The sequence below is a fragment of the Paramisgurnus dabryanus genome, chromosome 15 (genome assembly GCF_030506205.2).
Source record: "Paramisgurnus dabryanus chromosome 15, PD_genome_1.1, whole genome shotgun sequence".
Classification (NCBI taxonomy): Eukaryota; Metazoa; Chordata; class Actinopteri; order Cypriniformes; family Cobitidae; genus Paramisgurnus; species Paramisgurnus dabryanus.
Genome location: NC_133351.1, coordinates 11,964,723 through 11,971,916, shown reverse-complemented (window position 1 = coordinate 11,971,916; position 7,194 = coordinate 11,964,723). Strand labels below are relative to the sequence as shown.

Genomic DNA, 7,194 nt, shown 5'->3' with positions numbered 1-7,194 from the left:
TTATCCGTCTGTCTCTCTTTGCTCTATCTGTAGTTCTTTTTGCTCACCAGGATGACCAAACGTGATTGTGCTCTGGATCCTGTCTCAGCCTCCAGCGAAACTCCTCATCCATAACCAATCGATGGTGGGGCACATGGAGGTAAATTCTGAGAGCGTCTGTCCCTGCGTGTACGTTTGGTCGCCCGTGAGTGCCTAAGTGCAGATCAGAGAAAATACCTTGAGGTAAAATTTCAATTCCACTGAGCATCATCTGTCCGTCTCTTTGGCATCATAGGCCAGTTCGGTTCACACTGGAGCTCGGCCAAGCTTTATTATAGGGCAGTAGAGGAGAGTAACAGGTCTGTCACAGGCGAAGTGATAAAGCCTCATTACCACACAGCAGAGTACGAGTGAGGGGAGTCTGCTCTGACACGATTCCTTTCATAAAGAACTTCGCTATAGCATACTGGACAGCGAATCAAAGACATCCAGCAATGAACGAAATGACTAACCCAGCTAAAACCTACATTGTGGTGGTATTAAAATATCCTTCATTCATTACACCCCACTGTGCTACACTGCACCAAAGCCTCGCTCTTTCTTGAGGTTTTCACGGACAGTTCCATTGGATCACTCACAGAGAGAGAGGGAGAGAGAGAGAGAGAGAGAGAGAGAGAGAGAGAGAGAGAGAGAGAGAGAGATAACGATATGAAATACTGATAAGAAGAGAGACTGTTAATGTGTATATACACTGTAACAAATTTCTGTAGTTTTCACAGCATTATTACTGTAAAATGAGCAAATGCTTACTGTAGAACTTGTATACAGCAAGTTGCTGTAGATCTCCAAAGCATCATGGTCTTTTTTCAACGGCGGGTAAATTCTACAGTAAAAATATTTTTTCTGTGAATCAGAATACAGCAATTTCTAGAGGATTTTTTTCTTCAGCCAAGGAAAGCCACGAGATTCCACACTTTCATCTGAATTTTTACTTCAGAAAGGTAAATTTGCTAATTTAATTCCAAAGTTTACTCTTGTAAAGTCACCTGTTTGTTCAACTTTAAGAGTGCATGAGAGAGAGGAGTAATGAGCGGCACACTTCCTAGTAAACCCGTCTTGTGTGTGCATTTTGCAATTTTATTACCACAAATATATATTTCTGCAGGATTTCGATATATTTTCTAGTATGGCAACATTTTATAACGTCAAAGTTAAGAGAAGGATAATAATTTAATAATAAAAGTAATTGGCCATGTCTCAATGCGAAGGCTGCAGCCTCCAGAGGTCGCATTTCTCGGCTGCATACGTCATCAAAACTGTCTTGTTTTAGAATATTAACAATTATAAAGTTGACTGTTATTCTAAGTTAATAGTAAATTGTTTAATATGCTTCTGACTTGCGAATCTAATGGTCAGTTAACTTAAATAACCCAGGGTTGATGACGTATGGACCCTGCATATGCGAGTGCGACGACCTCCGCAGGCTGAAACCAGTCTCTCGAGCTGAAAGAAAACGCAGCTGAGGAGATATGAGGTAAGACTTATCCGGCAACATTACATTTATAACGTCTTTAATTTAATTATAGCGTTAGCACTGTGAACCAAAATTAATTTAAAAGTGTGTATTTTTGTATTTATTGGCGCGATATTCGTTTAAATCTCTCGTTTTTTTTCTCTTGCTCGCTTACGTTGCTGCCTGAGGAAACGGACATAAAGTTAAGCGAGCCGATTCGAAAGAAAACACAATAACACACATTATTCATAATTTCACGATTTTTCTGAACTTCATTGGAGGTAAAACTGCAGAAACTATAACGTTAGATTGTTAATAGCCTAATTTGAAGCGTTATACCCGACTTTTGGGAGCATTGTATAAATATTTGTCTTATCTGGCGACATTACATTTATAACGTCTTTTATTTGATTAAAGAGTACCTAACGTTAGCATTGCTGAATTCAAAATAGTTTGAAATTGTGTATATATATTATAGTATTATAATATTCTCGCACTGTATTAAGATATTTCGAGATCTTACTCGTTCTTTTATTCACCTCTTTTTTTCCCTTTCAGACTGCAGACAAGAGCCATCGACCATTGTTCCAGGTACATAAGTTACATGAACTGGCATGCATGATGATTTTCAAATGCAAGCAATGTTGTTTATTCTATGATTTATATATATCTTAATATATCAAACATGTTAAAGTGCACAGAAACCATGCAACAGGAAGAAGCTGTTTTTCTCTTGGTTGATGCAAGTTATTTTTGTACAGTATTGACACACTTTTTCTCTTATGAATATTGTACTTGTGATTTCTAATAGTTTTTATTAGTTTGTTTATTTTGTGTTACAGGAAACTTCCACCTAAACAGATGCTGAGGCCCAGATTTCTCTGCCAAGCACTCCAAGGCTCATCATGCTCGGTAAGATCCCAGCACTCGACAAACACAATAGATGCCAATTTTAAGGGTTACTTCATCTATAAAGCATATTTGTATCGAGTCACTGTGTGGTGTGAACAAAGTTTTATGTCATCTTGCACATACATTCCAAAAATCTCTAGTGGTTATTGATCTAATAAAGAAAGAGGTAGTTATGTAGGGCTAGTGTTTTCAATAAATTTTGCTTATGTAAAATAGTAAACCATATCAGATTGAATACTGTGCAATGTCAACTTTTATTTAATATTTTTTAGGAGAGTCCATTCTGGGGGCAAAAAATGGATGCTTCCCATCGAGGGCAGAGTTCTCCTCCAATTGAGTGACCGTTGTGATTTCACTTCTGCTCTAGCCATGTATGATGCAGCCACTACATTGGAATTTATCCAGAGGTCAGCACTTATTTGTTTTTTATATAGTTTTGACTAGGAATGGGAACAAATATTTGAGTACTCATTCTTTAACCAACTACCCGATTTGTAAAATACTTCTTAAAGTGTTTATTTTTGTTTATATCAACTGTTGTGCTATTGTTAAACATCAAACGGTTAATTTAACTCACCATGCAAACGGTAGAAAAGCAGCACAGCTAGTCTAATGCAGTGGCGGCCGGTGACTTCTTTTTTCGAGGGCGCACGATGCGAAGTTTGTCACAACATGTATGTAGCCCGTCATGTGTGTGGTTCGTCATTTCAAAATATGTGTTTGGCGCGTCGAGTGAAACAATACTTTTCCATTCACAAATCAACAAATATTTACCATAAATTTCACTGTTGTATCACTAACTGTAAACATGGGATTGTGGCAGAAATGTGGGATATTCATGTATAATTTTATAATAGTATTAAAGGCGGAGTGCACAATGTTTGAAAGCCAATGTTGATATTTGAAATCACCTAAACAAACACGCCCCTACCCCAATAGAATCTGGACCTTCTTTTAAAAGACCCGCCTCACACATACGCAACCCAGCAAGGATGTCGGTTAGTAGACATGCTCCTTACTGCTGATTGGCTTTAAGTGTGTTTTGGTAGTCGGCCCGTCTCCTTTTCCAAAGCGTTTTTCAAACATTGTGCACTCCGCCTTTAATGTAGACGGTTATTAAATAATAAAAATTAGATTTTACTCCACAAACCACCAACAGAGCATATAAAAAAATAAAAATTGTTTATTTAAAGGTGCAGTGTGTAAATTTTAGCGGCATCTAGTGGTGAAGTTGTGAATTGCAACCAACTGCTCAGTCCACTGCTCACCTCTTGCTTTTGAAACACATAGAGAAGCTACGGTAGCTGCCACCGGACAAACATGTCATAGTTGGAGACAACTTAGTAAAAAAGTTTGTCCATTAAGGGCTTCTGTAGAAACATGGCTGCACAAAATGGCGGCTTCCATGTAAGGGGACCCTCTGTGTAGTATGTAGTTAAAAGGTCTCATTCTAAGGCAATAAACACATAACGGTTCATTATGAAAGGTCTTTATATACCCCTGATAATCAAGTTTTGTATATTATTTTGCATTTCTGTCAAGAGATCCTTCTTGAAATTACACACCGCACCTTTAAAACACTGTGAAGTAAACTTTTATGTATATGTCATCAACCCATCTGTCTTGCTTATAAACTTTTACATTAATAGTCAATTTCTTTCACTACAGGGTAGAGTCCAGCCCAGGAAGTCAACTAGTTCAGGTCCAGTTTTAAAAGAATAATAGTTCTGAAAAAAAAAAACGTCTTGGAGAAAAAACAATATTCAGGTTTGAAATCCTGCTGTAAATGTAAATCATTTAATTTTTATGCATTTGTAATTTACCAGAAACATTTTAATAAATATTGATTGTTTTGTGTGTTCAGGAAAGTGTTTTTGTATGAAGTGTTGAAATTAAATGAAATATTCACAGAAAAATGTTAACATATTAAAAAAAAATGTATGTGTTCAGAAAAGTTTTCAGATGTTCACAGAAAAAATGTAACATGTTGAAAAAAATGTATGCTATGCTATTTTAAATTTATGAATTTGTGTAATTTAAAGTGAGAAAATAAATGGCATTTTGGTGACAAACAGTGTCTTCATTTTACAGTACACAAAATAAATGCAGTAATCCCTATTACAGTAGTAGTTATGAAATACAGTACTGTGATTATTACTGTAAAAGAGTTCACAGTAATTTTAATTTTACTGCAGTTACATTTACAGTAAGAGTACTGTGAAATGAAATACAGCAACTTACTAGCTAATTGCTGCCAGCAAGTTACTGTATTTTTCACAGTATTCTTTTTACAGTGTATATATATACATATATATATATATATATATATATATATATATATATATATTTATCTAATCAACCAATCACATGGCAGTTGCTTCAATGCATTTAGGGGTGTGGTCCTGGTCAAGACAATCTCCTGAACTCCAAACTGAATGTCAGAATGGGAAAGAAAGGTGATTTAAGCAATTTTGAGTGAGGCATGGTTGTTGGTGCCAGATGGGCCGGTCTGAGTATTTCACAATCTACTCAGTTACTGGGATTTTCACGCACATCCATTTCTAGGGTTTACAAAGAATGGTGTGAAAAGGGAAAAACATCCAGTATGTGGCAGTCTTGTGGGTGGAAATGCCTTGTTGATGCTAGAGAAGAATGGGCAGACTGATTCAAGCTGATAGAAGAGCAACTTTGACTCGTTACAACCGAGGTATGCAGCAAAGCATTTGTGAAGCCACAGCACGCAAAACCTTGTGACGGATGGGCTACAACAGCAGAAGACCCCACTGGGTACCACTCATCTCCACTACTAATAGGAAAAAGAGGCTACAATTTGCACGAGCTGTCGTGTAATGGTGTGGGGATGTTTTCTTGGCACACTTTAGGCCACAGCCTACCTGAGAATTGTTTCTGACCATGTCCGTCCCTTTATGACCACCATGTACCCATCCTCTGATAGCTACTTCCAGCAGGATAATGCACCATGTGACAAAGCTCGAATCATTTCAAATTGGTTTCTTGAACATGACAATGAGTTCACTGTACTAAAATGGCCCCCACAGTCACCAGATCTGAACCCAATAAAGCATCTTTGGGATGTGGTGGAACGGGAGCTTAATGCCCTTGATGTGCATCCCACAAATCTCTATCAACTGCAAGATGCTATCCTATCAATATGGGCCAACTTTATTAAAGAATGCTCATATGCATATGTTTTGCACGATTTTCACACTTCGTGGTATATATACGCAACTCCGTGAGACTGGGTTGATATATAATTATATAAAGCCATAACCTAGGAAGTCTACTTTGTTTTAGATGTTTCTCTAAAGATTTCTTTAAAATAAAAATAGACACAAGTATTAAATGGCATGCACTATTGTGGAATACCTCAGACAATATATGGTAATATATTGTGTAATAATATATTGATGTTTCTGTTTTTTTACAGACTTTGGTTTATTCCCACTAAGGAATTTAGCATTTTGAAAGACGTCTAACAGTTGTCCAAATACAGACGTCTAAGCTAAACAAATCAAAATCTGGGCTGTCTTTGAACTAGATGTCTAACCATAGCCCAGAAATGAATAAAATGAAAATAAGAAATAAAACCAATGTTGACTTTGGTTACATGATGGAATAGCATACATCTTACAATTAATTTTGACAAAAAACAACATGTAATCAAATTCAAGTTTATTTTGGCTTGAAGTGGGCCACTCATAGCCAGACTATTTTGGGTTTATTTAACCTAGACTTTGAAATAACAGCTATTGCTTGCTGGGTTGCCAGTCAGAGCACAGTTTGAAACATTGTTGAGACCCATCCATTCTCCATTTTCTTTAAAATTTTTAGAAATAAGAAATGAGAACAGTGTCCATTTACTCTCCATTTAATCTTATTGCTGTCAAGGTCAAAATTGAGATGTAAGGAGATATCATTTTGGTTATTTATTTCCTATGGGCAAACAAGTGCCAAATATATTAACTAGATTGAAGTACAGCAAGTAATATATATTATATTATACAAGAACTCTGCTGCCATGCCTCATTTTAGCCCCATAGTGTAACTGTGCTGTGTGAATGAAATATTGTCTTTTTTTCTTTGTCCATATTTGTCATCTCAGCTTTCAAGGCCATGAAGTAATGCACATTACTTTCCTCATTCAGTTCTGAAGTCATAAACTTGAAGAATTGCGGGGAGATTTTATGACTAAGATCCATCGGTTTCTGTAGATGGCAGTATTAAGTCAGACATTTTTCAGTGCATGGCTGTGCACGTCCCTGTGTGTGACTGTTTGTGTGTGCACGGCGAGAAACCTAACTTACAGATTAATGCATGCTTGTTTGTGTGTCTGCATGTGCACAGTGCGAGGGGCACAGACTAATGTTGCATCTAATTATCTAAATAATGGATGTCACACATAAGCAAACAGAATAGCAGGTCTTGTTAGAACTTTAAAAAGCACGTAATTTATGCAAGACTATAGTGCAATGTACTATGTTATGCTTGGCCTATATCCTAGTTTGGTTTTAATAACGGCTTGAGTTGTATTATTATACATTCAAACTGTTTGGTAGAGATGTTTAAAGAGATAAATACTTGTGACAGGAAGATATGAGATAGATATCCAACTACTCTTATTGCATTTCAAGAGACAATTTAATAACAGACAGACCTACTCCGTGGAGAGGTCATGTTTAAATTTGATAAAGACCTGTTATTTAATTTGAGTTCTTCCTTAACCATAATATGAATGTGCACACAGAATCTATCATTGTGAACAGCTTGTC

General features: G+C 36.6%; 1 long non-coding RNA gene across 1 annotated transcript; it reads left to right on the top strand.

Annotated features, from left to right (window-relative positions):
* The first annotated feature begins 1,405 nt into the window (after positions 1-1,405).
* LOC135733079 (uncharacterized) lies at positions 1,406-4,310 on the top strand. Its single transcript, XR_010526883.2, has 5 exons — positions 1,406-1,513; positions 2,051-2,083; positions 2,335-2,404; positions 2,677-2,811; positions 4,073-4,310. It is a non-coding gene; the product is annotated as an uncharacterized lncRNA (long non-coding RNA).
* Positions 4,311-7,194: the final 2,884 nt, after the last annotated feature.